The sequence below is a fragment of the Oncorhynchus nerka genome, linkage group LG14, assembly GCF_034236695.1.
Source record: "Oncorhynchus nerka isolate Pitt River linkage group LG14, Oner_Uvic_2.0, whole genome shotgun sequence".
NCBI lineage: Eukaryota > Metazoa > Chordata > Actinopteri > Salmoniformes > Salmonidae > Oncorhynchus > Oncorhynchus nerka.
Genome location: NC_088409.1, coordinates 61,341,321 through 61,355,527, shown reverse-complemented (window position 1 = coordinate 61,355,527; position 14,207 = coordinate 61,341,321).

Sequence of the window (14,207 nt, the reverse complement as noted above, 5' to 3'; positions counted from 1 at the left end):
AGATGGGGTGTGTTGCATTGGGGGTAGTGTTTTGTGAACGTTGTAATGATTCACTGCCAACTTAGCACTAATTACTTTACTTTAGGCATATTTTGACTTCCCACATGGCAATGCACAGTATTACAGTATAATGCATATGCCCATTGAAGAGAAAGTTATTCTAATGTTATTCAAGAATTGTTGAAAGTTATACTGGAATTAACATTTGGGAGAACAGATAAAAGAGAGTTTTCCATTTGTTTAAATTCAGCCAACGCTATACAATGCCCTCAGAATGGATGACATTTACATTCAACCCAAATCAAATGTAAACACTTAGCTTTCCCCCAGGAGAAAGAAATCGAATCAATAGGTGTAAACGCCGTCGTCGGTAAGTGTTCATGATTTTTAATATAATCAAAACTGAACACTAAACAAAATAACAACTAGGAAGAATGAACGAACAAACAAAACAGTCCTGTCTAGTGAATGACACACAAAACAGAAAATAAATACCCACGAAACACAGGTGGAAATGATTCTCAATCAGAGACAACTAACGACACCTGCCTCTGATTGAGAACCATACCAGGCCAAACTCAAAAACCAACCTAGAAAAACAGACTGCCCACCCCAACTCACGCCCTGACCATACTAAAACAAAGACAAAACAAAGGAACTAAGGTCAGAACGTGACCATAGGGCCTTTAGAGGTTTGAGAATGTCGTCTAAACGTTCATTCAACATTAGGAAAGGTTATAGATCAACATTGAAAAGCAAAACATATTTTGTGCCTTCTACCTATAAAGTCTGTCTGTCGTTCACTTGTAAATCTTGAGCTCTATATTTAAATATGATATGATACACTGTGAGAAAAGGTTGGAGAAAAGGTTGGAGTCCAGTCTGAAAAGGCCATAGACATTTGGTCATATCCAGCCATTGTATTAAAGCCCAATATCTAATGTCCCATTAGTCTCTTTTATAGCAGCAGTACATTTATGACATCTAATGTAAAAAGCTGTATGTCCATGGCCATGCTCTGACAGTTTAATAAAGTTAAAAGGTTTTTGCGGTGATCAACAGTGGGAGGTGCTTAAAATATATACTCCAGATTGTCGTTCCTGGCTGTAAAGACATCTATCAGGGGTAAGAAGAAAGAGCAGGGAGACCAAGGAAAAAAACAAAGCCAGAGACAACTGTTTTAGAGCCATGGTCGAGTATGGAGGTTGACAATATGTAGTGTTAACTATTTTTGATTCCTGCTACCCAGGAACCAGTTAACCCAGTTAACCCCAACAAATTGTTTTACCCCATATCCCCCGCTAAAGCCCACACCGCTTGTCTCAAGTACAAATTCACTACTTGAGCGTTCTCTAAGAATACCTATCTCAATTTCTCTTATCACAACAGAAGAGCAAGTACCTCTGTTACAATCCATTCCTTGTCGGATTCCTTTGGAGGGAGCTAGAAAAACACTAATGATATAGTACATGTGGAGCAGCACCTTGAGAATGATTGTGATTCAAATATGCTAATTAACATTGCAACAATATATGAACAGAGTTGATTACTCAAACTAACTGCAGAGTGTTTAGCTAATCTAAATCCATCAGCAACAACCATTCCAACCCAGAAAGTCCATTAACATCGAATCAGCACATTGGTCCATTTGAATGACCGATTTCACTGAATTCACTTACTTATTCAGAATTATTGCAGGTCGAGATACATTTGTAATTATTCGTTGTTTATGATTTAGCTGTTTTTTTTGTCCAAACGGCTCATATTGGATGGTGACAAAATTGTCTTCCTTTTGGAAGAGCAGCTTTGCAGAGGAGGAAATAGCTTACCTCTCAAAGAAGTTTGGATGGGCATGGATCAGTGAGTTGCCTCTGTCTCCAAATGGGTAGTTGATGTATTGCATTTCAAATCAAATCGTATTTGTCACATGCTTCGTAAACAACAGGTTTAAGGGAAATGCTTACTTTACGGGTCCTTTTCCAAAAATGCAGAGTTAAAGATTAAAAATATTCCAGGCTTTATCGAAATATTCCACAAAAGGAAATACACAATGGACAAAAAAACATTTCAATTTCTCCTCATCACTCAGCCACATAATGCCAGGGTATATGTCGTGTGCTTTCTGGAATAAGAGCAAGTGTATAATGTGGTAGAAAGGGCAATATCTTCATCAAAGTCACAACAATAGACAAAGGGTCTGCTTAAACTAATAACACACAAACAATTATAGGTTTTCATGTCTTTTTGAACACCCCGTGTAAACATTCACAGCGCAGGGTGGGAAAAGTAAGTGAACCCTTGGATTCAAATTACTGGTTGACCCTCCTTTGGCAGCAATAACCTCAACCAAACATTTTCTGTAGACCTGCTCAAAGGTCAGGAGGAATTTTGGACCATTCCTCTTTACAAAACTGCTTCAGGTCAGCAATATTCTTGGGATGTCTGGTGTGAACTGCTCCCTTGAGGTCATGCCACAGCATCTCAATCGGGTTGAGGTCAGGACTCTGACTGGGCCACTCCAGAAGGTTTATGTTCTTCTGTTGAAGCCATTCTGTTGTTGATTTACTTCTGTGTTTTGAGTCAAAGTCCTGTTGCATCACCCAACTTCTGTTGAGCTTCAAATGGCAGACAGATAGCCTTACATTCTCCTGTGAAATGTCTTGATAAACTTGGGAATTCATTTTTCTGTTGATGATAGCAAGCTGTCCAGGCCCTGAGGCAGCAAAGCAGCCCCAAACCATGATGCTCCCTCCACCATACTTTACAGTTTAAATGAGGTTTTGATGTTGGTGTGCTGTGCCTTTTTTCCCTCCACAAAGTGTTGTGTGTTCCTTCCAAACAACTCAACATTTGTTTCAAACGTCCACAGAATATTTAGCCAGTAGAGCTGTGGAACATCCAGGTGCTCTTTTGCAAACTGCAGACGTGCAGCAATGGTGTTTTTGGACAGCAGTGACTTTTTCCGTGGTGTCCTCCCATGAACACTATTCTTATTTAGTGTTTTACCTATCATAGACTCGTCAACAGATATGTTAGCATGTTCCAGAGATTTCTGTAAGTCTTCAGCTAAGACTCTAGGATTCTTCTTAACCTCATTGAGCATTCTGCACTCTGCTCTTGCAGTCCTCTTTGCAGGACGGCCACTATTAGGAAGAATAGTAACAGTGCTGAACTTTCTTCATTTACAGACAATTTGTCTTACTGTGGACTGATGGACATCAAGGCTTTTAGACATACTTAAAAAAATATATATTATATACTTTGTTTTTATTGTAGGAACACAAAGAAAGTACAAATAATGTAAAATAAAAGAACAACAAAAAAAAGATCTGGCAGTTACAGTGCACTTCATACCTTCATCATCATATCATCATATTAGTTACATTGACGTCTTTGAATTAGACTTTTTCCCAGTATTCTTGACCTCCCTCCTGTTGAGTTCTTAAAGCAAAGGTCTTACGCTCCGCTCCATGTGGTGTATTTCTTCTACAATATCTATCCATTGTGTCACTGTGGGAGGGTCTTTTTGTAGCCATTTCCTAGTGATAGACGTTTTACTGGCTGCCAGTAGGACCTTCAATAGGTACTTTTCTCTATTATGTAAGTTATCAGGTATTCCACCCATGTACAAAGAAATGAATGTTTGTTCTATGTCAAAATCCCATTATTTTTCCAAGTCCAAAAGATATGAGAGTGGTCCGCCCTCAATAGGCCGCATTCTCTCCAACAAGGGTGTAGGGAGCCAGTCTGTTTTGATTTCAGTTTAGGTGTTATGAAGAAACGTCTAACATTCTTCCAACAGAATTCTCTCCATGACCTTGAGTTGGTGGAGCTTTGTTGAGTCTCTAATATGTTTACATTTACATTTACATTTAAGTCATTTAGCAGACGCTCTTATCCAGAGCGACTTACAAATTGGTGCGTTCACCTTAAGACATCCAGTGGAACAGCCACTTTACAATAGTGCATCTAAATCTTTTAAGGGGGGTGAGAAGGATTACTTTATCCTATCCTAGGTATTCCTGAAAGAGGTGGGGTTTCGGGTGTCTCCGGAAGGTGGTGATTGACTCCGCTGTCCTGGCGTCGTGAGGGAGTTTGTTCCACCATTGGGGGGCCAGAGCAGCGAACAGTTTTGACTGGGCTGCGCGGGAACTGTACTTCCTCAGTGGTAGGGAGGCGAGCAGGCCAGAGGTGGATGAACGCAGTGCCCTTGTTTGGGTGTAGGGCCTGATCAGAGCCTGGAGGTACTGAGGTGCCGTTCCCCTCACAGCTCCGTAGGCAAGCACCATGGTCTTGTAGCGGATGCGAGCTTCAACTGGAAGCCAGTGGAGAGAGCGGAGGAGCGGGGTGACGTGAGAGAACTTGGGAAGGTTGAACACCAGACGGGCTGCGGCGTTCTGGATGAGTTGTAGGGGTTTAATGGCACAGGCAGGGAGCCCAGCCAACAGCGAGTTGCAGTAATCCAGACGGGAGATGACAAGTGCCTGGATTAGGACCTGCGCTGCTTCCTGTGTGAGGCAGGGTCGTACTCTGCGGATGTTGTAGAGCATGAACCTACAAGAACGGGCCACCGCCTTGATGTTAGTTGAGAACGACAGGGTGTTGTCCAGGATCACGCCAAGGTTCTTAGCGCTCTGGGAGGAGGACACAATGGAGTTGTCAACCGTGATGGCGAGATCATGGAACGGGCAGTCCTTCCCGGGAGGAAGAGCAGCTCCGTCTTGCCGAGGTTCAGCTTGAGGTGGTGATCCGTCATCCACACTGATATGTCTGCCAGACATGCAGAGATGCGATTCGCCACCTGGTCATCAGAAGGGGGAAAGGAGAAGATTAATTGTGTGTCGTCTGCATAGCAATGATAGGAGAGACCATGTGAGGTTATGACAGAGCCAAGTGACTTGGTGTATAGCGAGAATAGGAGAGGGCCTAGAACAGAGCCCTGGGGGACGCCAGTGGTGAGAGCGCGTGGTGAGGAGACAGATTCTCGCCACGCCACCTGGTAGGAGCGACCTGTCAGGTAGGACGCAATACAAGCGTGGGCCGCGCCGGAGATGCCCAACTCGGAGAGGGTGGAGAGGAGGATCTGATGGTTCACAGTATCGAAGGCAGCCGATAGGTCTAGAAGGATGAGAGCAGAGAGAGAGAGTTAGCTTTAGCAGTGCGGAGGGCCTCCGTGATACAGAGAAGAGCAGTCTCAGTTGAATGACTAGTCTTGAAACCTGACTGATTTGGATCAAGAAGGTCATTCTGAGAGAGATAGCGGGAGAGCTGGCCAAGGACGGCACGTTCAAGAGTTTTGGAGAGAAAAGAAAGAAGGGATACTGGTCTGTAGTTGTTGACATCGGAGGGATCGAGTGTAGGTTTTTCAGAAGGGGTGCAACTCTCGCTCTCTTGAAGACAGAAGGGACGTAGCCAGCGGTCAGGGATGAGTTGATGAGCGAGGTGAGGTAAGGAGAAGGTCTCCGGAAATGGTCTGGAGAAGAGAGGAGGGAATAGGGTCAAGCGGGCAGGTTGTTGGGCGGCCGGCCGTCACAAGACGCGAGATTTCATCTGGAGAGAGAGGGAGAAAGAGGTCAGAGCACAGGGTAGGGCAGTGTGAGCAGAACCAGCGGTGTCGTTTGAATTAGAAAACGAGGATCGGATGTCGTCGACCTTCTTTTCAAAATGGTTGACGAAGTCATCTGCAGAGAGGGAGGAGGGGGGGAGGGGGAGGAGGATTCAGGAGGGAGGAGAAGGTGGCAAAGAGCTTCCTAGGGTTAGAGGCAGATGCTTGGACTTTAGAGTGGTAGAAAGTGGCTTTAGCAGCAGAGACAGAAGAGGAAAATGTAGAGAGGAGGGAGTGAAAGGATGCCAGGTCCGCAGGGAGGCGAGTTTTCCTCCATTTCCGCTCGGCTGCCCGGAGCCCTGTTCTGTGAGCTCGCAATGAGTCGTCGAGCCACGGAGCAGGAGGGGAGGACCGAGCGGCCTGGAGGATAGGGGACATAGAGAATCAAGGGATGCAGAAAGGGAGGAGAGGAGGGTTGAGGAGTCAGAATCAGGAGATAGGTTGGAGAAGGTTTGAGCAGAGGGAAGAGATGATAGGATGGAAGAGGAGAGAGTAGCTGGGGAGAGAGAGCGAAGATTGGGACGGCGCGATACCATCCGAGTAGGGGCAGTGTGGGAAGTGTTGGATGAGAGCAAGAGGGAAAAGGATACAAGGTAGTGGTCGGAGACTTGGAGGGGAGTTGCAGTGAGGTTAGTGGAAGAACAGCATCTAGTAAAGATGAGGTCGAGCGTATTGCCTGCCTTGTGAGTAGAGGGGAAGGTGAGAGGGTGAGGTCAAAAGAGGAGAGGAGTGGAAAGAAGGAGGCAGAGAGGAATGAGTCAAAGGTAGACGTGGGGAGGTTAAAGTCGCCCAGAACTGTGAGAGGTGAGCCATCCTCAGGAAAGGAGCTTATCAAGGCATCAAGCTCATTGATGAACTCTCCGAGGGAACCTGGAGGGCGATAAATGATAAGGATGTTAAGCTTGAAAGGGCTGGTAACTGTGACAGCATGGAATTCAAAGGAGGCGATAGACAGATGGGTAAGGGGAGAAAGAGAGAATGACCACTTGGGAGAGATGAGGATCCCGGTGCCACCACCCCGCTGACCAGAAGCTCTCGGGGGTGTGCGAGAACACGTGGGCGGACGAAGAGAGAGCAGTAGGAGTAGCAGTGTTATCTGTGGTGATCCATGTTTCCGTCAGTGCCAAGAAGTCGAGGGACTGGAGGGAGGCATAGGCTGAGATGAACTCTGCCTTGTTGGCCGCAGATCGGCAGTTCCAGAGGCTACCGGAGACCTGGAACTCCACGTGGGTCGGGCGCGCTGGGACCACCAGATTAGAGTGGCCGCGGCCACGCGGTGTGGAGCGTTTGTATGGTCTGTGCAGAGAGGAGAGAACAGGGATAGACAGACACATAGTTGACAGGCTACAGAAGAGGCTACGCTAATGCAAAGGAGATTGGAATGACAAATGGTCGCATCCGCGCTTCGGTCTGCAGGTTGTATAACTTTTTCATTACATTTCATTACATTTCATTATAGTACAACGGTCTGATTTGTCTAATCTTAGCAATTTCCTTTTAGCTAGCTACATAGTCGTCGTTGTATCAAAGATAATTGCGTAATTATCGTATTTCGTCGTCTCCTATCTGTCGTCTCCTATCTGTCCAACACGTTCACCGTCTACCGTAGCACTGTAGTAACTATCACACTCAACGTCTTGATTAGTGTAGTGTTAGCTAGCTACATAGCTAGCTACATAGTTGTCTTTGCTGTCTTCGTATCCAAGATAATTGTGTAGCTTAGAGTGTGGAGTCTTAGAGTGATAATTGCGTTAGCTAGCCAGCTATTGTCGTTCTCCTAACGCAACGTAACGTAACCAACACTGCTAGCTAGCCAGCTAGCTCCCGATAAGCAGCACTGTAGAAACTTCACACTCAACGGTACGACTTGATTAGGGTAGTGTCAACAACGCAGCTAGCCTACCCCAGCAGTACTCTATCATTTTAATCATTTTAGTCAATTAGATTCTTGCTACGTAAGCTTAACTTTCTGAACATTCGAGACGTGTAGTCCACTTGTCATTCCAATCTCCTCTGCATTAGCGTAGCCTCTTCTCTAGCCTGTCAACTATGTGTCTGTCTATCCCTGTTCTCTCCTCTCTGCACAGACCATACAAACGCTCCACACCGCATGGCCGCAGCCACCCTAATCTGGTGGTCCCAGCGCGCATGACCCACGTGGAGTTCCAGGTCTCCGGTAGCCTCTGGAACTGCCGATCTGCGGCCAACAAGGCAGAGTTCATCTCAGCCTATGTCTCCCTCCAGTCCCTCGACTTCTTGCCTCTGACGGAAACATGGATCACCACAGACAACACCGCTACTCCTACTGCTCTCTCTTCGTCCGCCCACGTGCTCTCGCACACCCCGAGAGCTTCTGGTCAGCGGGGTGGTGGCACCGGGATCCTCATCTCTCCCAAGTGGTCATTCTCTCTTTCTCCCCTTACCCATCTGTCTATCGCCTCCTTTGAATTCCATGCTGTCACAGTTACCAGCCCTTTCAAGCTTAACATCCTTATCATTTATCGCCCTCCAGGTTCCTCGGAGAGTTCATCAATGAGCTTGATGCCTTGATAAGCTCCTTTCCTGAGGACGGCTCACCTCTCACAGTTCTGGGCGACTTTAACCTCCCCACGTCTACCTTTGACTCATTCCTCTCTGCCTCCTTCTTTCCACTCCTCTCCTCTTTTGACCTCACCCTCTCACCTTCCCCCTACTCACAAGGCAGGCAATACGCTCGACCTCATCTTTACTAGATGCTGTTCCTCCACTAACCTCATTGCAACTCCTCCAAGTCTCCGACCACTACCTTGTATCCTTTTCCCTCTCGCTCTCATCCAACACTTCCCACACTGCCCCTACTCGGATGGTATCGCGCCGTCCCAACCTTCGCTCTCTCTCCCCGCTACTCTCTCCTCTTCCATCCTATCATCTCTTCCCTCTGCTCAAACCTTCTCCAACCTATCTCCTGATTCTGCCTCCTCAACCCTCCTCTCCTCCCTTTCTGCATCCTTTGACTCTCTATGTCCCCTATCCTCCAGGCCGGCTCGGTCCTCCCTCCCGCTCCGTGGCTCGACGACTCATTGCGAGCTCACAGAACAGGGCTCCGGGCAGCCGAGCGGAAATGGAGGAAAACTCGCCTCCCTGCGGACCTGGCATCCTTTCACTCCCTCCTCTCTACATTTTCCTCCTCTGTCTCTGCTGCTAAAGCCACTTTCTACCACTCTAAATTCCAAGCATCTGCCTCTAACCCTAGGAAGCTCTTTGCCACCTTCTCCTCCCTCTTGAATCCTCCTCCCCTCCCCCCCTCCTCCCTCTCTGCAGATGACTTCGTCAACCATTTTGAAAAGAAGGTCGACGACATCCGATCCTCGTTTGCTAAGTCAAACGACACCGCTGGTTCTGCTCACACTGCCCTACCCTGTGCTCTGACCTCTTTCTCCCTCTCTCTCCAGATGACATCTCGCGTCTTGTGACGGCCGGCCGCCCAACAACCTGCCCGCTTGACCCTATCCCCTCCTCTCTTCTCCAGACCATCTCCGGTGACCTTCTCCCTTACCTCACCTCGCTCATCAACTCATCCCTGACCGCTGGCTACGTCCCTCCCGTCTTCAAGAGAGCGAGAGTTGCACCCCTTCTGAAAAAACCTACACTCAATCCCTCCGATGTCAACAACTACAGACCAGTATCCCTTCTTTCTTTTCTCTCCAAAACTCTTGAACGTGCCGTCCTTGGCCAGCTCTCCCGCTATCTCTCTCAGAATGACCTTCTTGATCCAAATCAGTCAGGTTTCAAGACTAGTCATTCAACTGAGACTGCTCTTCTCTGTATCACGGAGGCGCTCCGCACTGCTAAAGCTAACCTTCTCTCCTCTGCTCTCATCCTTCTAGACCTATCGGCTGCCTTCGATACTGTGAACCATCAGATCCTCCTCTCCACCCTCTCCGAGTTGGGCATCTCCGGCGCGGCCCACGCTTGGATTGCGTCCTACCTGACAGGTCGCTCCTACCAGGTGGCGTGGCGAGAATCCGTCTCCTCACCACGTGCTCTCACCACTGGTGTCCCCAGGGCTCTGTTCTAGGCCCTCTCCTATTCTCGCTATACACCAAGTCACTTGGCTCTGTCATAACCTCACATGGTCTCTCCTATCATTGCTATGCAGACGACACACAATTAATCTTCTCCTTTCCCCTTCTGACGACCAGTTGGCGAATCGCATCTCTGCATGTCTGGCAGACATATCAGTGTGGATGACGGATCATCACCTCAAGCTGAACCTCGGCAAGACGGAGCTACTCTTCCTCCCGGGAAGGACTGCCCGTTCCATGATCTCGCCATCACGGTTGACAACTCCATTGTGTCCTCGTCCCAGAGCGCTAAGAACCTTGGCGTGATCCTGGACAACACCCTGTCGTTCTCAAATAACATCAAGGCGGTGGCCCGTTCCTGTAGGTTCATGCTCTACAACATCCGCAGAGTACGACCCTGCCTCACACAGGAAGCGGCGCAGGTCCTAATCCAGGCACTTGTCATCTCCCGTCTGGATTACTGCAACTCGCTGTTGGCTGGGCTCCCTGCCTGTGCCATTAAACCCCTACAACTCATCCAGAACGCCGCAGCCCGTCTGGTGTTCAACCTTCCCAAGTTCTCTCACGTCACCCCGCTCCTCCGCTCTCTCCACTGGCTTCCAGTTGAAGCTCGCATCCGCTACAAGACCATGGTGCTTGCCTACGGAGCTGTGAGGGGAACGGCACCTCACTACCTCCAGGCTCTGATCAGGCCCTACACCCAAACAAGGGCACTGCGTTCATCCACCTCTGGCCTGCTCGCCTCCCTACCACTGAGGAAGTACAGTTCCCGCTCAACCCAGTCAAAACTGTTCGCTGCTCTGGCCCCCCAATGGTGGAACAAACTCCCTCACGACGCCAGGACAGCGGAGTCAATCACCACCTTCCGGAGACACCTGAAACCCCACCTCTTTAAGGAATACCTAGGATAGGATAAAGTAATCCTTCTCCCCCCCCCCTTAAAAGACCTAGATGCACTATTGTAAAGTGGCTGTTCCACTGGATGTCATAAGGTGAAAGCACCAATTTGTAAGTCGCTCTGGATAAGAGCGTCTGCTAAATGACTTAAATGTAAATGTAAATGTACAAATGGACTACACGTCTCGGATGTTCAGAAAGTTAAGCTTACGTAGCAGGAATCTTATTGACTAAAATAATTCAAATGATACAGTACTGCTGAAGTAGGCTAGCTGGCAGTGGCTGCGTTGTTGTTGTTCTATCTCTCTATAGTGCTGTTTCTTGTATTATGGTCTCTTGTTTCTTTAGAGGTTTCACTTTGTTGTCCTTTTTCTTTTCCTTTTTCTTCTGTCCTTATTTTGTCTTCCTTTCTTCTGTTAACTAGATATTTTTTGTTGTTATTCTTTGTAAGCTAGCTAGCTTCTTCCAGGAGAGTCCCTAGCAACTGCTTAGCAACAAGTAAACAATTCAGCTAGCAATTCAGCTAGCTAAGATAACTGTACAATTTTATGAAAAATAGTTACTTCTTCAAAAGCCTGTCTTTTTGGTTTGTTCCTTGTTTTGTCTTCTATTGAGTCTTGCAGTTTTCTCTTGATTTTTTCGATGTACTTCACTCTAAAAAAACATTTAAATCTCAATATATACAGGAGCTCATTTTTCAGCAGCTGCTCAATTTGGAACTCCGGAACACTCGTTCAACCAAGTTTCATCAGTTATTTCAATGTTAAGTTCCTCCTCCCATTTCTTTTTAATATAGTTTGTAGAATTTTTCTTTGAGGATTGAATACCCAAGTAGAGATTTGAAATAGTTTTTTTGTTACTCCCCAAGTATGCGTTAGTGAATACTCGGATTAAGTTTGGAGGTGCTCGAGGGTCAGTCACTTTTATTTCCCTTAAGAAATAGTGTTTAACTTGTAGGTATCTGTAAAAATCTTGTTTATCCAAGCCATGTTTTTTACTTAGGTCCTGGGAGTTATCTAGGTTCTCATTCCTTATAATTGTACTGAATGATGTGATGCCTTTCTGCGTCCATTGTTTAAACCTGCTGTCCTGAGTTGCAGGGATGAAGCTGGGGTCGTATGCGGGCCAACTCAGCAGTTTGATCTCTCTGTCTAAATGATTTTGCTTAACTACCCTAAACCATGTCTTCAGAGAGAAATTAATCCACTGATTTTGTCTATTTGTCTATATTTCTTTTACCATGTCCTTATTTCCCAAAAATTATTGTATGGCTTTCTCTGTCAAAGTAGTCTTGATGTCTTTCCATTTGGATTCATATTCTGAATTGCACCAACACATCAGAGTTCTCAATTGGGCTGACACATAATAATCTTTTAGGTTTGGTAAGACCATACCCCCACAGTTTTTTGGTAACTGTAATGTTGTATATCTAGTTCTTGATCTCTTACTGTTCCAGATAAACCTTGATATCCGTTTATCCCATTCCCTAAACTGTTTAGGTGGGATTTCTATGGGCAGTGATTGGAACAAATACAGTAACCTTGGCAGGATGTTCATTTTGATTGTTTCAATTCTACTACTAAGATCTAAGGGAAGTGAATTCCACCTGTCATCATATATTTTCTTGTTTATGTGATCGTAATTCATGCAATAGAGTTGGGGTGTATCTTTTGGTAAATTTACTCCCAGATATTTAAATGAATGAAGAGGTCTATGTGAAGTTATACCTACTCTTCAGCTCTTCCTGTGGGGTATAATTATATACTAGGGCTTGGGTCTTGTGTACGTTAAGCACATACCCTGAATATGTTCCAAATGTTTGTAAAACATCCATCAATCTAGGTACACTTGAGCCTGGGTCTTTAAGGAATAACAGAACGTCATCAGCATACATGCATATCTTATGTTCACTGCCTCTTATTGTTATTCCCTCTAAGGTTGGGTCCTGTCTTATTCCCTGTGCTAATGGTTTGAGGTACAAGGAGAAGAGCATGGGTGAAAGATTACAGCCTTGTCCGGCCCCTCGCTCTAATTTTATCGTTCGTGTTTTAGGCATACTTTTGTAACCCTTTCCAGCTTTATGCATGTCAACAATTCTTAATCTTAGGTCTTCTAAGATCTCATTTGTTCGAGGCATGGTTCCAATCAGGCAATGCTTCTTGTGAATAGCGAACTCACATTTTGAGAGTGTTTTTTATAGGGCCAGCTCTAACCAACATCTCTAACCAACATCTCCAATCTCATCTCATTGATTGGATTCCAGGTTAGCTGACTCCTGACTCCAATTAGCTTTTGGAGTAGTCAGCCTAGGGGTTCACATACTTTTCCCAACCTACACTGTGCATTTTTAAATGATGCATTCAATATAGAGAAGAAAAATACAATAATTTGTGTGCTATTAGTTTAAGCACACTGTGTATATCTATTGTTGTGACTTAGATGAAGATCAGATCAAATTGTATGACCAATTTATGCAGAAATCCAGGTAATTCCAAAGGGTTCACATACTTCTTCCTGCAACTGTATAATATCACAACATTTTTCATACCACAAATCAAATGTTGTTTCAAGGCATCTTTGCAGAGTTTCAATGAGTTCCACCAGAGCTCTACATGCCATTTCAGAACATAGAAAGTCATTTGGCACATTTATTTTCTAACATTTAGACCTATGCAGGGTATCTTTTGCCCCATGTGATGCACAACAGTACCTGTTTTCAGAATGTTGTTGGCCAACAGAAAAGATCCTAAATAAAAGAGAATGATCAGAAAGTATACTTTTTTCTCCAATTAACTCAAAACGTCCACATTCTTCAAACATCTGTGTAGGACATAACACCTTAAATTCCAAACAAGTTTCTAGACAGTCGTGGGTAACGGTATAGTCCACCACAGCCTTTGCTTTGCCAGATTAGGATGTAAAGTTATCGCTTATCCTTCCATTAGAGTCCAATAGAGATCCAATCCTTTTGTTCCTCAGTCTTCCTGCGCTTTCATTCAAACCCAACCCCCTTTCTTTGTGTAACCAGCCGTCATATCGGTTTCGTCCGCTAGGGACGTTTTATTTTATGACATAATAAGTAATCAATGTGTATATGTAATTGTGTGATTATTTAGATATTTAGTTTTAGTAAATAAATAATTAAACCAAATGTTGAATTGCTGATTCAACTTGTTAGCTAGGGTTCGTGAAGATAACCAATAATTTTACAATGTTCAGATGAGACTGAATAAGGGGATGTTTAATAATTGACTGCTATTGATATAAAAGATGACCAGGTCTTTAAGAGTTTATTCGGGAAGACAGCAGCTCTATAAATATTCTACCGTGGTGCGCCGACTTCCTAGTTAATTACATTTACATGATTAGTTAAATTTTCTAAAATAGCATGTCATATCTTTTAATCCTAAAGACACAACACTAGCTAATGTTAGCTGGCTGGCTCGCTAGCTAACGTTACGTGTAAGACCTTATTATTCATATTTCAGAGCTATTTGCTTGGCTAGCTATAGCCTAATATTAGCTAACTAACATTGAACCTGGTTGGCTAGCTACCTGCAGATTCATGAAGGGGTAGTAACATCATGAGTTGTGATTATGGTTCATTGTTTACCTAGCTTGCTAGCTACATGTCTTAACAA